We start from the raw sequence: 19,377 nt of genomic DNA, 5'->3' as shown, positions 1-19,377 counted from the left end.
GTACGGTTTAAAAGTTGGTTAGCTAACGCAACGGAGCTTCCTGAAAATGGTTATGAGATGAATACAAGGTATCTGATTTTTCAATTTTGTCGATTTTCATGTACATTGCGAGAATATAGAGTATGACCATTAAATGAAAACTCGTTGATATTTACACGGGCAGGGGAGCTTCGCTTTGAGTTAAGATTTAAATTTTTCAAAGTGGAAGGTAAAAATACAACATTTCCCGTGCTCGACATTTGAAAACTATTGTTATTTTAGTTATTTAGTATTTCTCCGATTTAATTCACAGAAAACATAGTTTTTTTATGCAGTTGAAATAGTTTACTAGGGTATATTGTGGAGAGACCACCTCCCTGTGGCCAACTATGCTTGAAATTTGAAGGAAAGGAAGGTCCAACGACTTACTCGTAATCCAGTAATTCATTTTTCCATTATTTATGTAGGAGCGGCCAACATTTTTAGCATCAGAAGAAAACTTTGTTGTTTAAAATTTCGTCCCCAGAAAAGAAAACTCTTCTCTCAGTGCATGTTTGGTTGGGAAAGGTACGTTACTAAGTTCAACTTTTCGAGTTTTAAACTTTTACTATTCTTATTCCGTATATGAAAAAAGTTGATGTAAACTTATTTAGTCCTTATTTGTATATCCACCACCATAGAATGGTGATGGGGCTATACTAAGTTTGTCATTCCGTTTGTAACTAATCGAAATATCGATTTCCGACTATATAAATTATATATATTTTTGATAAGGGATAAATTCTAAGACGATATAAGCATGACCGTCTATCCGTCTGTCTGTCTGTTGTAATCACGCTACAGCCTTCAATAATGGCGCTATCGTCCTGAAATATGGCACAGATTCGTTTTTTGTTTGCTGGCAGGTCACGTTCGAAGATGGACTATATAATCCGACCTCCTGATTTGGGGTCTTGAGCTTATAAAAACCATAGTTTTTAATTGATTTGCCTGAAATTGGAAATCTAGAGATATTTTAGGACCATAAAAAAGTGTGCTGAAAATGGCCATATAGACCGATTCCCGATTTTGCTTCTTGGGCGTCTAGAAACAGTATTTTCTATCCGATTTGCCTGAAATTGGAAATCTACATGTATTTTAGGACCATCAAAAGGTGTGTCAAAAATGGGGTGTATCGGATCATGTTTTGATATAGCCACCACATAGACCGATCTCCCGATTTTACTTCTTGGGCTTCTAGAATTCGTAGCTTTTACCCAATTTGTCTGAAATTGGAATTCTACGGGTATTTGAGGGCAATTAAAAGGTGTGTCGAAAACGGTGAGTATTGGTCCACGTTTTGGGATAGCCTCCATATAGACCTACGTCCCGAATTTATTTACTTCTTGGGCGTCTACAAACTGTATTTACAATCCGATTTGTCTTAAATTGGGAATCTGGGATATTTTGGGACCATAAAGAGGTGTGTCGAAAATGGTCCGTATCGGTTCATGTTTTGGTATAGCCCCCATATAGACCGATTTCCCGATTTTATTTTTTGGGCTTCTTGAAACTGTATTTACTATCCAATTTGCTTGAAAATTTGAAAGCTACAGGTATTTTACGACCACAAATAGGTGTGCTGAAAATGGGGTGTATCGGTACATGTTTTGGTGTAGCCCCCATATAGACTGATCTCCCGATTTTACTTCTTGGGCTTCTAGAATTCGTAGATTTTACCCAATTTGTCTGAAATTGAAATTCTACAGGTATTTGAGGACCATTAAAAGGTGTGTTGAAAATGGTGACTATTGGTTCATGTTTTGGTATAGCCTCCATATAAATCTACGTTATATAAATATACTGGCCGGTACATTTGGTAAGGCATCGATATAGACCGATTTCACTTCTTGATGGTATAGCAGGCGCACTGGCCATAAAAATTGCTTGAAACTGATAGTAAACTGAAGTGAACTAAATTTACTCCTCGTAATTATTTGAATAATGGCGGTAAAAATCTACAAATTTAAAATTTCAAATCAAGGCTTTATTTCATCAATTATACGATATGTTTATGATTTTTCTAAAACTAGAACCAAATTGGTTCTTATAAATCCAGAATCTGATCTAGTCTTCATAGGTAGAATCTTTAAATTTATCTTCGGGAAGCGTACTGGTTGAACTTATCTGCTTTGGAAAATATCTGTCATCAAACCCCCCGAAATTCTATGTATTATTAAGTAACCCGCCACGACGAAGAGTTTTAAAAGTAAACTATTATACACCTAGACCTCGCTTTGCGTCGCAGATACGTTCCAATAAAACGCGACACAAACTGAAACGACGCAAAGTAAATTACAAAATATGCAAAGATTGGAGTTAGATAATAACGCAACTTTGAAAATATAACAACGCAAAGTGAAAACTAGTACTAATTCAAAAGCGACGCAACTTCGAAACAACGCAAAACGACACGACGCAAACCGAGGTCTAGGTGTATTTAATTCAGGTGGTGGGTATTTAAGGCCGAACTTACTACTGTATATACTTCTTACAATGTAAATTCGTCCCAAAGGTAGCAATAAAATTGTTATTGCTACCTTTGGGACGCCCGATTTAGACATTGTGCATTCGGAGCCTTAAAAAATATGCTTGGAGTGAAACATAAAATAGGTTTGCACAAATTCTTGAAGCAGAATATGTTTGGGAGTATACGTTACAGAGGCAATGTGTTGCTCTGATGGTGGAGGTTACAAAAGACTTTCGGCCCTATACTCTCCTTTTTTCATTAATCTACAATTTTATTAGATGTGTCAATGGTGACTTTATCAACCACATTTAGTTTAGTCCTTATTCCTTTACTCGCATATTTCTAAAGTGATAGTGCTCCCAATGTAACAAAGGTGAACTACTCTACGGGTGACACTACACACAAGGACAATGCCACTTCATGACATTCTTTATAGGACATCCTGTGGTGATAGCTTCCTAAAACAATATCACCTGAGACACAACAGCAACACCAACACCATTGCCATCCACAATACTTAGGAGCCGGAGAAGCACCCAAGGCAAATCAAAACACATCTCGTCATGTGATTGTGTTTTTTTTGTTGTTAAATTTTCAAATTGTCTTGTCTAATTAGTCAAATGAAAACAACCTTGGCCCTACAATGATGAAATCATCTCCTCCTTGCCTTTGACCTCTTATCGTCTGGCGGTGGAGGGAAAATTTTCAAAATTTACCATTACTGACCTCAGACTACCCAAGTAGTAGCAATCGAATGTCCATTTCGGGTGGTAGTTGATAATTACACCAAAGACCCAAATTTATTAGCCCAAGTCCTGAAAGACCATTTCGGTTATTCGTAAAGAGATGATGGGCGGCATATGCAACTTAATTGGGAATAATGTTCGTATCTATTTGATTATTTGTAAAGTGCACCAAAAAAAAACTATACCCAAATATGATGAAGGACACATCTATGACCAATCGAACATTCAGATTGCGTTGTGGGTGTTTCACAGTGTCAGCAGGAATGTCCATTAACATTTCTACGCTGAGACATTTTAATGATTTTTCATCTCCTCTCTCCATAGTCGTTGAGAAAAACCCTAATGATGGAAAAATTCCACACAATCTCTTGATAAAATTAATTCATTTGTAGACTTTTAGAATTTCCATCACCAATTGGAAGAAGTCTTTGCAATTTCCTAGAAGAAGTCTTTTCAATTTTTAATTACTTCATTTATGCTTAGAATGCACAAAGTCGTGGCTAGCAATCAGAAAAATTCAACTCCAGTCTCTCTCATATGGTGGCGTGTATATTAATTTGGGCATTCGGTTTGTGACACACCAGCATTCCTGATCCATCGATACATTGATGTTAAATTTAGCAAAAATTTCCCTAGCCCAATGAAATTTTCCTCATACCAAATGGCTTAGCAATTGTATGAACAAATCTTGGGTACCGACTGAAGTTATAAATTTGGGCAATGACCAAATTGGGTCCAATTAGTCGACCTGTAGACATGTCGATAGTTTGCGATAATTTGACAAGTCGAACCTTCCCTAAGGTAACGACATCAAAAGGAGGTAATCCCTCAAGAAAGAGATTTAAGGAACGCAGAAATGCCTTGTTTATCTTAAAGAAATTGAGATCAGTCGACCCAAGCAGGTTGTCGACTAAACAAAGCAATTCCATAAAATGGGCGCATTGGACGGAATGGTTCCAAAGCACAACTAGGGGGAAATTGAGAACGCAATATCTGATGTCTACTCAGAGGTGCGAAAAAAGTTTCCCGGACCAAGTCCTCGACGGAAAGCTGCTGGATGGTATCAAGGACGATTTAAGTTAATCGGATGACTGAGAAATGGGTGAAAGAGAATGGTCTTGGGGTATATCCTGCAAAGACAGAACTAGTCATGTACTGCAAAGGTCGCAAAACTCCCATGGTTAGGCCCATTTCCTTAGGAGGTATTGAAATTCCCTTGGCGTTATTTTGGACAGGAAGCTGAACTTTAAGCTTAATATTGAAGAAAGGGCGAGAAAAGCAACGGTAGCTTTGTACTCGTGCAAAAAGGCAATAGGAAACAAGTATATACGGCCGTAAGATCGGCCAGGCCGAAGCTTATGTACCCTCCACCATGGATTGCGTAGAAACTTCTACTGACGACTGTTATCCACAATCGAATTACTAGGGTTGCGGTAACACTTGCCGATGGCAAGGTATCTTAAAACTTCCTAATACCGTAATATATACCACATAGTCCATACGTGGTATATATTAAACTTCAAATCGCCGATTATATACGTATATAATTAAGTTTGACAAAATTTTCTATAGAAATAAAATTTTGACAAAAGTTTCTATAGAAATAAAATTTTGACAAAATTTTCTATAGAAGTAAAATTTGGACAAATTTTTCTATAGAAATACGATTTTAACAAAAATTTCTATAGAAATTACATTTTGACAAAATTTTCTATAGAAATAAAATTTTGCTAGATTATTTTTGGCTCGAGTAGCAACCATGATTATGAACCGATATGGACCAATTTTTGTGTGATTGTGGATCGGTTATATATAACTATAGACCGAATTTTGGCATGGTTATTAGCGGCCATATACTAACACCACGTTGCAAATTTCAACCGGGTCGGATGAATTTTGCTCGTCCAAGAGGCTCCGCAGTTCAAATCTGGGGATCGGTTTATATGAGGGCTATATATAATTATGAACTGATATGGACAAATTTTTGAATGGTTCTTAGAGACTATATACTAATACCATGTACCAAATTTCAGCCGGATCGGATGAAATTTGTTTCTCTTAGTCAATCCGCAAACAGAATCTGGGAGTCGGTTTATATGGGGGCTATATATAATTATGGACCGATATGGACCAATATACCATATACTAACACCACGTTCCAAATTCCAACCTGATCAGATGAATTTTGCTCCTCTAAGAGGCTCCGAAGTTCAAATCTGGGGATCGGTTTATATGGGGGCTATATATAATTATAGACCGATATGGACCACTTTTTGGAATGGTTGTTAGAGACCATATACTAATACCATGTACCAAATTTCAGCCGTATCGGATGAAATTTGCTTCTCTTTGAGGCTCCGTAAGCCAAATCTGGGGATCGGTTTATATGGGGGCTATATACAATTATGGACCGATGTGGACCAATTTTTGCAAGGTTGTTAAGGACCATATACCAACACCATGTGCCAAATTTCAGCCGGATCGAATGAAATTTGCTTCTCTTTGAGGCTCAGCAAGCCAAATCGGGGGATCGGTTTATATGGGGGCTATATATAATTATTGACCGATATGGACCAATTTTTACATGGTTGGTAGAGACCATATACTAACCAGCCGGATCGGATGAAATTTGCTTCTCATATGGGAGCTACACGTAAAAGTGGACCGATATGGCCCATTTGCAATACCATCCGACCTACATCAATAGCAACTACTTGTGCCAAGTTTGAAGTCGATAGCTCGTTTCGTTCGGAAGTTAGCGTGATTTCAACCGACGGACGGACGGACCACGACCCAGAATATAAAGGGTGATTTGTTAAGAGCTTGATAACTTTAAAAAAAAAAAAACGCCTAAAATTTGCAAAATCTCATCGGTTCTTTATTTGAAACGTTAGATTGGTCCATGACATTTACTTTTTGAAGATAATTTAATTTAAATGTTGACCGCGGCTGCGTCTTAGGTGGTCCATTCCGAAAGTCCAATTTTGGGCAACTTTTTCGAGCATTTCGGCCGGAATAGCCCGAATTTCTTCGGAAATGTTGTCTTCCAAAGCTGGAATAGTTGCTGGCTTATTTCTGTAGACTTTAGACTTGACGTAGCCCCACAAAAAATAGTCTAAAGGCGTCAAATCGCATGATCTTGGTGGCCAACTTACCGGTCCATTTCTTGAGATGAATTGTTCTCCGAAGTTTTCCCTCAAAATGGCCATAGAATCGCGAGCTGTGTGGCATGTAGCGCCATCTTGTTGAAACCACATGTCAACCAAGTTCAGTTCTTCCATTTTTGGCAACAAAAAGTTTGTTAGCATCGAACGATAGCGATCGCCATTCACCGTAACGTTGCGTCCAACAGCATCTTTGAAAAAATACGGTCCAATGATTCCACCAGCGTACAAACCACACCAAACAGTGCATTTTTCGGGATGCATGGGCAGTTCTTGAACGGCTTCTGGTTGCTCTTCACTCCAAATGCGGCAATTTTGCTTATTTACGTAGCCATTCAACCAGAAATGAGCCTCATCGCTGAACAAAATTTGTCGATAAAAAAGCGGATTTTCTGCCAACTTTTCTAGGGCCCATTCACTGAAAATTCGACGTTGTGGCAGATCGTTCGGTTTAAGTTCTTGCACGAGCTGTATTTTATACGGTTTTACACCAAGATCTTTGCGTAAAATCTTCCATGTGGTCGAATAACACAAACCCAATTGCTGCGAACGGCGACGAATCGACATTTCACGGTCTTCAGCAACACTCTCAGAAACAGACGCAATATTCTCTTCTGTACGCACTGTACGCATTCGTGTGGTTGGTTTAATGTCCAATAAAGTAAACTGAGTGCGAAACTTGGTCACAATCGCATTAATTGTTTGCTCACTTGGTCGATTATGTAGACCATAAATCGGACGTAAAGCGCGAAACACATTTCGAACCGAACACTGATTTTGGTAATAAAATTCAATGATTTGCAAGCGTTGCTCGTTAGTAAGTCTATTCATGATGAAATGTCAAAGCATACTGAGCATCTTTCTCTTTGACACCATGTCTGAAATCCCACGTGATCTGTCAAATACTAATGCATGAAAATCCTAACCTCAAAAGAATCACCCTTTATATACTTTATGGGGTCTTAGAGCAATATTTCGATGTGTTACAAACGGAATGACAAAGTTAATATACCCCCATCCTATGGTGGAGGGTATAAAAACGGTGGAAAATATACAAAAATTACAAAGGGATTCTCATAAAAATAACGAAAGAGCACTATATTCTTTTTTGAGTTGGGAAAATGTAAAAAACAAAGTTTAGTTCCTCTTTATTTATTTACGGACACCCTCAAATATAAAAGCGAACATTAAGTTCGAGTTTTGCAGCTAAAACAATTGAAAAAGTTTATTTTCTGTAAATGAATTATTAAAGAAAAGTAAAAGGCAAAACAGGGTCATTTGAGAGCGATAATGCCAACTTAATGCCGGCCTTAAAGGTAAAAATGAAATTAAGTGCAAAACACGATAAGTTTTAAATGCATTTAAAATGGTGTTAAATGCTAGCAGAAAAATTTATGTGTATATTATAAAATTATTTGTATATGTTTATACTCGACTCCACGATCTTCTTTTGTTAGAGTTTTTGAATTCCTTCCAAAATTCCAAACTTTTATACCAAAAACAGTTTTTTTGTTACAAAATTGTTATGTTATTTTTGCAATAAAAAAATAATATTTTATCCAAAAGCTCAGTCCATTTCGTTTATATCAAGCACTGTTTCTGACTGTAAAACTTTAATAAACCACATTTCGAAGTTTCATTATACAAATTTAATATAGTATAAATATAAATGTGTAAATTAAAATAAAAAAAATTGGTTCGTTCGGAGCAGGGATTGAACCCACGACCCTTTGCATGCAAGTCAGACATGCTAACCACTGTTCAACGTGGCCAACAAATGTATGTTTCTTTTAAATAATGTTATGTTTACATGGTCTGGTGGGCGCTGCATACTATGCTATATAAATGTAACTTATAACGATAATTGTCTATTGGTGACTGTAACAGCCACGTAGCCCAGTGGAAAGTGTGTTGGCTTACAAACTGTATGGTCCTCGGTTCAATTCTCCGTCCAGGCAAAAGATAAAATTTACAAAAAATTACAAAATTGAATAATTTCGTGGAAGTGAAAATTATATGAGGGAATGAGCACAATCTTCTTTGGGGAAAATTCTTCCAAGAATATGATATTTTTGGGCTCAAAATGCTTCCAAACACATAATATGTTCACATAAAACAAACATATTAATGTTTCGGCAGTATCCAATAATATATGTGTTTCCTGCAAAATATGTTTGGAATATATGTTAGAGAAGCGATTTTTTTTTTGAGGGTGTACACACCGAAAAGAAGTAAACTGTTTTATAGTAAGAATTAACTAACTCGTACGAAAACTGAACTAAATTGTACTCCACATTTTGAGATTTCCACAAAGCATTGTTAAAAGCAGAAAAATTTAATGCCCTGTTATACTTTTTAACTGCAGTTTACGAAATTACACCCTGTCATAGAACAAAAAATGAACTAAAAATAAAAAAGAAGATTATTGGAGCCAAATTATGACCATTTTACAGAAGTTCATTCTTACTATCCTTGGGAATCGTACGAAAATGTTTTTTTGCTTTTGTTAATATTGAAATGTATGCACATTGAAATGTATACACACCTTTAGTTCATAAAATGTTTGAGACATACATGAAAAAGGTAAGATTTCTATAAGCTGTGGGCAGTTTCGAAAAAAAAAAAATAAAATCTAACTACTAGCAAATATTTTTTTCCAATAAAAATAAATTAAATTTAGCGTTAGTTTAACCACGGATTTTTTTCAGTGCAATGAAAATGTCATGTCATTAAGAAGTAAACAATATTTTTTAACAGTGTAATTTAATGCCATTTGTAAGCACATAAACTTGGCACATTGTGTAATAGAAAAAAATCAACAAACAAAAATAATAATAATAAAAAGTTGAAGGGGAGTATAATGACATCCATATATTATTACTCATACATAAATCTCTGTACTTAATATAAAATTATTTTGATGTGAATTTTATATGCGTGATTGCATGTAGCACGGGTAGGTGTCGGCCTCAATTATGTTAGGAAAACTTCAAATTCATCTTCAGTACTGAAATTTTTCCTCCCAGTTGCCTCAAATTAAAGTTCAGTTAAAGTGATGAAGTCATGTCGTAGTAGCTAGTAACACCTCAATGCCGGAAGGTCCACTGCTTCTCAAAATAATTGCCTTCATAAGATGTATGGTAGTATAAATTTGCGCATAATCCAACGACCATACTAAAAGTATCTCTGTATGTACATCAACAAAGGTCATCATCATAACCGTCATACGTAATAAGTAATTTGCTTGAAACTATTTTTAATTAACATTAGAGTGGATTAGACAAAGGTGTTCATAATTATTTGTGTGAAATTTCGAGCGTAAATACGAGCAGACATGTGCTTAAAATTAAAGAAAAACCTCAAGATTTGAAAGTCAATTTTAGAATAATTACTTCTCCATATTCGGAATGGCAAATAACAAAAATTTAGTTTTCTTATAACATAAAAATCGAGATCCTCTCGGACTTAAAACAAATTTCAATTTGGATTTCTCACTACTGAGATCACTAATGTTAAATTATAATATATAAATATATAAATATTTTCGTGATATTAAAGATTACGCAACCTAAATTTTAGGTTGAGCAATTTACAAAATATTAAGAACAAATTTCTTCAAAATTATGAAATTTTAGTTAAAATAGAGTTTATATCTTTGCATTAGGATATAATAAAATTATTAAATTTAGGACTCAAATTTTGGAAATTTGCGCCCTTCTATTAAAGTCGAATGTCTTTGAAGTAAGACAACTTTTCCTTAAAGTAAGGAAACATATTTTTATACCCTCCACCATAGGATAGGGAATATATTAACTTTGTCATTCCGTTTGTAACACATCGAAATATAGCTCTAAGACTTTATGGGTCGTGGTGAAATTCTGAGTCGATCTAAGCATGTCCGTCCGTCCGTCTGTTGAAATCACGCTAACTTCCGAACGAAACAAGCTATCGACTTCAAACTCGGCACAAGTAGTTGTTATTGATGCAGGTCGGATGGTATTGTAAATGGGCCATATCGGTCCACTTTTACGTATAGCCCGCATATAAACAGATCCCCAGATTTGGCTCGCGGAGCCTATAGAAGTATCATATTTCATCCGATCCCGCTGAAATTTGGTACATGGTGTAAGTATATGGTCTCTAACAACCATGCAAAAATTGGTCCATATCGGTCTATAATTATATTTATACTAACACCATGTACCAAATTTTAGCCGGATCGGATGCAATTTGCTTCTCTTCGAAGCTCCGCAAGCCAAATCGGTGGATCGGTTTATATGGGGGCTATATATAATTATGGACCGATGGCGACCAATTTTTGCACGGTAGTTAGAGACCATATGCTAACACCATGTACCAAATTTCAACCGGTTAGGATGAATTTTGCTCCTCCAAGAGGCTCTGCAAGCCAAATCTGAGCGTAGGTTTATATGGGGGCTATATATAATTATGGATCGATGTGGACTAATTTTTGCATGGTTGTTAGAAACCATATACTAACACTATGTACAAACACTATGCAAGCCAAATCGGGGGATCGGTTTATATGGGGGCTATAAATAATTATGGACCGATGTGGACCAAGTTTTGCATGGTTGTTAGAGACCATATACTAACACCATGTACCAAATTTCAGCTGGATCGGATGAAATTTGCTTCTCTTACAGTCCCCGCAAGCCAAATTTGGGTGTCCGTTTATATGGGACTATACGTAAAAGTGGACCGATATGGCCCATTTGCAATACCATCCGACCTACATCAATAACAACTATGTGTACCAAGTTTCAAGTCGATAGCTTGTTTCGTTCGGAAGTTAGCGTGATTTCAATAGACGGACGGCCGGACGTACATGCTCAGATCGACTCAGAATTTCACCACGACCCAGAATATATACTTTATGGGGTCTTAGAGCAATATTTCGATGTGTTACAAACGGAATGACAAAGTTAATATACCCCCATCCTGTGGTGGAGGGTAAAAAATAGTATTTGAGAGTGTACACATCCTCAAAAAAACTCGCTTCTGTAACGTATACTCCCAAACACATTCTGCTTGAAGCATATATATTACCAGGATTAGTCCAAACCAGAGTTGTGAAGTCGAGTCAATTTTGCTCGACTTCGAATCCAGCATTTCTTATTAGCCTCGACTCCGACTCCGGAGTCGACTCCAGGTGGTGTACCTAAATCTCATTTTAACAGTATTCCAATTGTAATTTTAAGGTGTAGTGTTCCAAAAATAGACCGATATAAGTATTCTATTTTGCCATATGTGTTTATATGCCCTAAAGAGCCCTAATTTTTAATTTTGATACGACTCGACGACAAATCTCAGCATTTTATGGATGTAAAGAACTCTACATTTTAATGTCAGGCCAATAAATTAAAATACGACCCAAGACTATATAGAGACCACATCAAAATATGGGTAGATGACAACAACCTCCAGAATATGTATTTATGAAAACAAAAAATTTCAAAAAATAATTAGGCTTCCAGAAGTTTAAGAAGTAAAATCCTGGAATTAATCTATATAGGCATTTTATATAAAATAAATCTATATAAAAAAGAAAAATGCACAAAAATCAAAATGTTGGGTTAATCAGACAGAAAGTTTAGATGTTAAAGACAGAAAGTTTAGATGTTAAAAAATGTAATGTGTCGGATATAGAAAATAAACATAAACTGCCAAAATTAGGACGGGCGGAATTTTAAATAACCACGAATATTGTTTCTATAGAAATAAAATCGTGAAACATCGATTTAAAAATGGTCTATCAGTTATGGACATTATAGGCCAGGGTTGATAAAGTTGACACTATTGTGCTTTTTTTGATATATTTCGACTGCCAAAAGCACCGTGGCACGACCGCGAGTCGTGCTTTTTCATCACAATTACTCTGCCCTAAATGTAAACATTTCTCACATATCAACTCTAAAAATTATAAAAAGCGGACATTGAAGAAATATACATATTCTCAATTTAGTATATTTTAGGATCTCAACATTTTTGAGAGGAATATTGTCTATACCACATTCGTTTGGTAGATTTTGCAAAGAGGTACTTCTTTGTGACAAAATTTTCTATAGAAATAAAATTTTGAAAAAAATCTGAAGAAATTTTTGACATTTTCAATAGAAATAATATTTGGACAAAATTTTCTATAGAAATTAAATTTTTACAAAATTTCTATAGAAATAAAATTTTGACATAATTTTCTATAGAAATAAAATTTTCACAAAATTTTCGCTGAAATAAAATTTTCTGCAGAAATAAAATTTTGATAAAATTTTCTACAGGAATAAGATTTTTTTTAGAAAAACTAAAAAAATTGTCCAAATCGGACTAGATTTTAATATACGTATACTTTTACAATAGTCTTTAAATTTTATATTATGTAATTTTAGCACCTTTTGGCTTCGAAAACTAAATTTTTAATACATTTTTAGTACTTTTTCGTCAACATAATTTATCATCCCTGTTAGAGGCCATTAATTTAATGTACAGAATTTCGTGTGGTTTTGATGAAATAAACATTCTCCCAAAAGACCGGCTCAGATGGCATGTTGGCAGAGGTTTAATTTCAAATTACAGCTTCCAAGGACATCGGATGCATATGGAGATTTCTCAAGAAATTATCTCCATATACAAAATCTGTGCCGACGGGGAATTTACGCATTTATTTATGGATAATAACTCTAAATTCAAAATTTTTGACAAATCTTATGAAAATTTTAGACTGGGGAAAACTTCTTAAAACAAATCGGAAGATGGGTTTATATGTACATAGGTGCTACATCACAAAATTGTCCTGTATGGCCCATCTTCGAACTCGACATGCCTGCCAAAAAATTTAGAACGTTAGGTTCTCCTGCTATATTGTCTTAAAATTGTACCTTTATCGAGAGTACATATATGGTCAAAAATCGATATTTTAACGTGTTAAAAATTTACAATACAATTGATCTATTCGGCCCATATTCTAGTAAAACCTACTTTTTATATCACCGTGAAATTTCACCCATATAAATATACATTGAATGGCCTAAAATCCATTACTTCGTTTTTCGTTGTTCGATTAAAAACCCTAATGGAATCTAATTTGTCGAAATATTTCTTTAATTACTAAGATAGGAAGTGTTTTCAGTTTGTTTCGCCGGAGTCGGAGTCGAGCAAAATTTCTACGACTCCGGCCCCGACTTCAGCCAAATCTTCAGACTCCGACTCCAAGACTCCGACTCCGGCTCCGACTCCACAGCTCTGAGTCCAAACAATTATTGTTTGTATTGTTCAAAACTATTATGTTTTAACATACCATAGGCATACACGGGTAGAAAAAATTGTTAATGGAATTTTCTTTGTGTGTACATACGAGTATGTTGAAGGCGCAAATTGGTTACCTCCATTTTTATACCCTTCACCACTACTGTGGTACAGGGTATAATAAGTTTGTGCATTTGTATGTAACGCCAAGAAATAGTGGTCATAGACCCATCTTTTAGTATACCGATCGGCTTAGAATTAAATTCTGAGTCGATTTAGCGATGTCCGTCTGTCTGTCTGTCTGTCTGTCTGTCCGTCCGTCTGTCTGTATATGTAATTTTGTGCACAAAGTACAGCTCGCAATTTATGTCCGATCGTCCTCAATTTTGGCACAGGGCCGTTTCTTGGGATAAAGACAATCGCTATTGGTTTTGGAAAAAATCGATTCAGATTTAGATATAGCTGCCATATATATTTATCCCCGATTTGGTCATAGTTAGCGTGTTTATCAACCGATTTTCTTGAAATACCGTACATCCAAATATTTTATGAATCTCGAAAATCTTGCAAAATATCAGCCAAATCGGTTCAGATTTAGATATAGCTCCCATATATATCTTTCGTCCGATTTAGACTCATATGACCACAGAGGCCAAAGTTTAAAACCGATCTTCGTGAAATTTTGCACAGAGGGTAGAATTGACATTCTACCAATGTTTGGTAAATTTGATTGAAATCGGTTCAAATTTAGATATAGCTCCCATATATATCTTTCGTCCGATTTGAACTTATATGGCCACAAAATCCAGAGTTTTGCCGTGATTTGCTTCAAATTTTGCACAAGGGGTACGTTTAATAGTATCGTTAAGTGTGTCAAATTTTGTTAAAATCGGTTCAGAAATAGATATAGCTCACATATATATCTTTCGCCCGATTTGGACTTATATGGTCTCAAAAGCCAGAGTTTTACCCTGACTTACTTCAAATTTTGCACAAGCGGTACTTTTAACGATACTATTGTATGTGCCAAATATGGTCAAAATCGATTCAGATTTAGATATAGCTCCCATATATATCTTTCGTCCGATTTGAACTTATATGGCCTCAAAATCCAGGGTTTTGCCGAGATTTGCTTCAAATTTCGCACAAGGAGTACGTTTGGTAGTATCGGTAATTGTGCCAAATTTGGTTGAAATCGGTTCAGATTTAGATTTGGCTCCCATATATATCTTCCGTCCGATTTGCACTCATATGACCAGTGGGCCAAAGTTATACTGCCATTTACGTGAAATTTCGCATAGATAACAGAATTATTATTCTATCTATACATGTCAAATTTAGTCAAAATCGGTTCAGATTATATATAGCTCCCATATATACGTACACCAGAGTTGGGGAAATATGGTAGACTGTTACACATTTTAGACCCATTTTCAATGGAAGTGTCCTCCAATTAACTGGATAGCGTTAGCCGATTTAAATTTTAATTCTAGAGATTTTGTAGAAGTAAAAAAATTGTCTCCTTTATGTTATATAGCTTCCAGCAAATGTGAAGTAGTTGAGATGGTAACACAAATTTTGACCAACATAGGGGTGAAGGGTATAATATAGTCGGTACCGCCCGACTTTAGACTTTACATACTTGTTTTACTTGCAGCATACTCTCTCCGTCCCTCATTCATGTGTTTATAGGCCATTTCTAAGTGAATATATGTTTGCATGCACACATATTATATTTTGAAAAATGTTATGTTCCAAACATAATATGCTGTAACATTTTAACATATACGTATATCGTCTGTTGAAATCACGCTAACTTCCGAACGAAATAAGCTATCGACGTGAAACTCGGCACAAATAGTTGCTATTGATGTGGATCGAATGGTATTGAAAATGGGACATATCAGACCACTTTTAGTATAGCCCCATATAAACCGACCCCCAGATTTGGCTTGCGGAGCCTCTTAGAGAAGACAATTTCTTCCGATCCGGTTGAAATTTGGTACATTGTGTTAGTATATGGTATCTAACCATCACGCAACAATTGGTCCGTATCGGTCCATAATTATATATAGCCCCCGTAACTAACAACCATGCAAAAATTGATCCATACCGGTCTTAATTATATATAGCTCTTGGAGGAGCAAAATTCATCCGATCCGGTTGAAATTTGATACGTGGTGAAATATGGTACATTGCGCTAGTACATGGCCGCTAACAACCATGCCAAAATTGGTATATCGATCTATAGTTATATATAGCCGATCCCCAAAAATAATCTACCAAAATTTTATTTCTATAGAAAATTTTTGTCAAAATTTTATTTTTATAGAAAATTTTGTCAAAATTTTATTCCTATAGAAAATGTTGTCCCATTGAATTATATACGTATTTAATCGGCCTTTTTTTGTTTAATATATACACGGTATGGACTAACTTAAATACAATTGAGAAGACGGTGTAAAGAAGTTTTAAGATACCTTTCCATCGGCAAGTGCTACCCAGAGATGGTCTGTACCAACCATTTTTAGGTTTGCGACTGTCGCAAAGTTGTAAACGTCCTAAACGTCACATACGCGTCGTAAATGTAGAAAAAGTAACAAAAGTCGCAAACTCAAAATACTTTAGTCGCGTCATCTAGGCAGCGAATTCGATGATATCCAAGACAATGGTATGTGCGAAAAAGTTGCAATTCTTAGGAATGTTCACAATTTTCGGTTTTAGTCCCCACATTTTCCCTATTGCCTTTTGCACGAGTACAGGGTAACCGTGGATTTTCTTGTACTTGCTAAGCTTTAAGTTCAGTCTCCTGTCCAATATAACCCCAAGGTATTTTGCACACTCACCAACGGGAATTTCGATACCACCTAAGAAAATAGACTTGACCATGGGAAAACTTTCCCAAATTTCTGCCGAAACTCACAGCGAATGCTGTCAATCTAAATTAAAAATTTTTCAGGATTTCTTCTATTCAAAATTTGGTTTTCTAAAGTAGGTTTACGACTTTTGCGACATACGTATTATACCGTCGCAAATGTATGTCGCAAAAGTCACAGTTTGTGACAGGCCAACCCTGGTGCTACCGCAACCCAAGTAATTCGATTGTGGATGACAGTCTTTAGTACAAGTTTCTGTGCAATCCATGGTGGAGAGTACATAAGATTCGTCCTGGCCGAACTTAAGGCCGTATATACTTGTGGTATTTACGAAAGGCATTCGTTTCATTAAAAGAAAATGCTAACCTTCGTAAAATACTTAGTTTTTTGCAACATAAGAATTTATACCCTTCACCATTACTGTACAGGGTATAATAATAAGTTTGTGCATTTGTATTTAACGCCGAGAAGGAGTAGTCATTGACCATTCTTTTAGTATACCGATCGGCTTAGAATTAAATTCTGAGTTGAGTTAGCGATGTCCGTCTGTCTGCCTGTCTGCCTGTCTGTCCGTCTAACTGTCTGTCTGTTGATGTATTTTTGTGTGCAAAGTCCAGCTCGCAGTTTAAGTCCGATCGTCCTCAAATTTGGCATAGGGTGCTTTTACTGCTCAAAGACGATCCTTATTGATTTTGGAAAAATCAGTTCAAATTTAGATATAGCTGCCTATATTTATAACCGATCTGGTCATTTCGTATAATGGAATATTTTGTGAGTCTCGTAAATTTTGCAAAATATCAGTCAAATCGGTTCAGATTCAGATATAGCTCTCATATATAGCTTTCTCCCGATTTACACTCCTATGTCCTCAGAGGCCAATCTTTTGTTCCGATTTACGTAAAATTTTGCACAGGGAGTGGAATTAACATTATAAATATGCACACCGAATTTGGTTAAAATCGGTTCAGATTTAGATATAGCTCCCATATAGCTTTCGCCCGATTCATACTCCTATGGCTCCAGAAGCCAAACGTTTACTCCGAGTTACGTGAAATTTTGCACATCGAATTTGGTTGAAATCGGTTCAGATTTAGATATAGCTCCCATACATATCTGTCGTCAGATTTACAGATATGACCACCGTAGATCAAAATTTTCCTCCCATTTACTTAAAATTGTGAAAAGGGAATGGAAATAACATTTTTACTATGCATGCCAATTTTAATTGAAATTGGTTTAGATTTAGATATATCTACCATATATCTACCAGAGGTCAAAATTGCAACACATGCCGAATTGGGTTAATTTAGATTCATATGACTACGGAGGCCAAAATTTTATTTCGAAAATTTTGATGTTTTGCACTGAGAGTTCAATTAAAATTTTAGCAATGTGTGCCAAATTTTATCAAAATCGGCTCAGAATTAGACAAAGCCCTCATATATATGTTCTTCCGATGTTAGCAAATATGGCCAAAATACCCACGTGTTCCTTGTAAAATCGTCAAGTCGAAAACTCGCAAAAATGATTCAAATTTACCTATACTCTTATTCATATATATCGACCTACAAATCATAAATGAATATCTCCGAAATTGTATGCAATTTAAATATTTACAATATTTATACCCTTCACCACTGCTGTGGTACAGAGTATAATAAGTTTGTGCATTTGTATGTAACGCCAAGAAGGAGTAATCATAGAGCAACCTTTTAGTATACGGATCGGCTTAGAATTAAATTCTGAGTCGATTTAGCGATGTCCGTCTGTCTGTCTGTATATGTAATTTTGTGCATAAAGTACAGCTCGCAATTTAAGTCCGATCGTCCTCAAATGTGGCATAGGGTCGTTTTTTTGGACAAAGACAATCGCTATTGATTTTGGAAAAAATCGGTTCAGATTTAGATATAGCTGCCATATATATTTATCCCCGATCTGGTCATAATTGGCGTGTTTATCAACCGATGTTCTTCAAATTCAGTGCAACCGAATATTTTATGAGTCTCGAAAAACTTGCAAGCTATCAGCCAAATCGGTTCAAATTTAGATATAGCTCCCATATATATCTTTCGTCCGATTTAGACTCATATGACCACAGAGGCCAAAGTTTATTACCGGTTTTCGTGAAATTTTGCATAGAGAGTAGAATTAACATTCTACCAATGTTTGGTAAATTTGATTGAAATCCGTACAGATTTAGATATAGCTCCCATATATATCTTTCGTCCGATTTGCACATATATGGCCTCAAAAGCCAGAGTTTTGCCATGATTTAGTTCAAATTATGCACAAGGAGTACGTTTAATAGTATCGGTAAGTGTACCAAATTTGGTTGAAATCGGTTCAAATTTACATATAGCTCCCATATATATCTTTCGTCCGATTTGAACTTATATGGCCTCAAATGTCAGAGTTTTGCCGTGATTTAGTTCAAATTATGCACAAGGAGTACGTTTAATAGTATCGGTAAGTGTGCCAAATTTGGTTGAAATCGGTTCAGATTTAGATATAGCTCCCATAAATATCTTTCGACCACGGAGGCCAAAATTATTCTCCCAGTTACGTTTTTTTGCTGAGATAGCAGGATTATTATTCTAACTGCATGTCAAATTTGGTAAAAATAGGTTCATATATAGCTCCCCGATTTGAACCAAATTTAGCACGCTTAACGATACTATTAAACGTACTCCTTGTGCAAAATTTGAAGCAAATCAGATCAAACCTCTGGCTTTTGTGGCCATATTAGTCGAAATCGGACGAAAGATATATATGGGAGCTATATCTAAATCTGAACCGATTTGGCTGATATTTTGCATATCTTACGAAAACCCCAAAATATT

The sequence above is a fragment of the Haematobia irritans genome, chromosome 4, assembly GCF_050003625.1.
Source record: "Haematobia irritans isolate KBUSLIRL chromosome 4, ASM5000362v1, whole genome shotgun sequence".
Taxonomy (NCBI): Eukaryota; Metazoa; Arthropoda; class Insecta; order Diptera; family Muscidae; genus Haematobia; species Haematobia irritans.
This window is presented reverse-complemented; position numbering follows the sequence as displayed.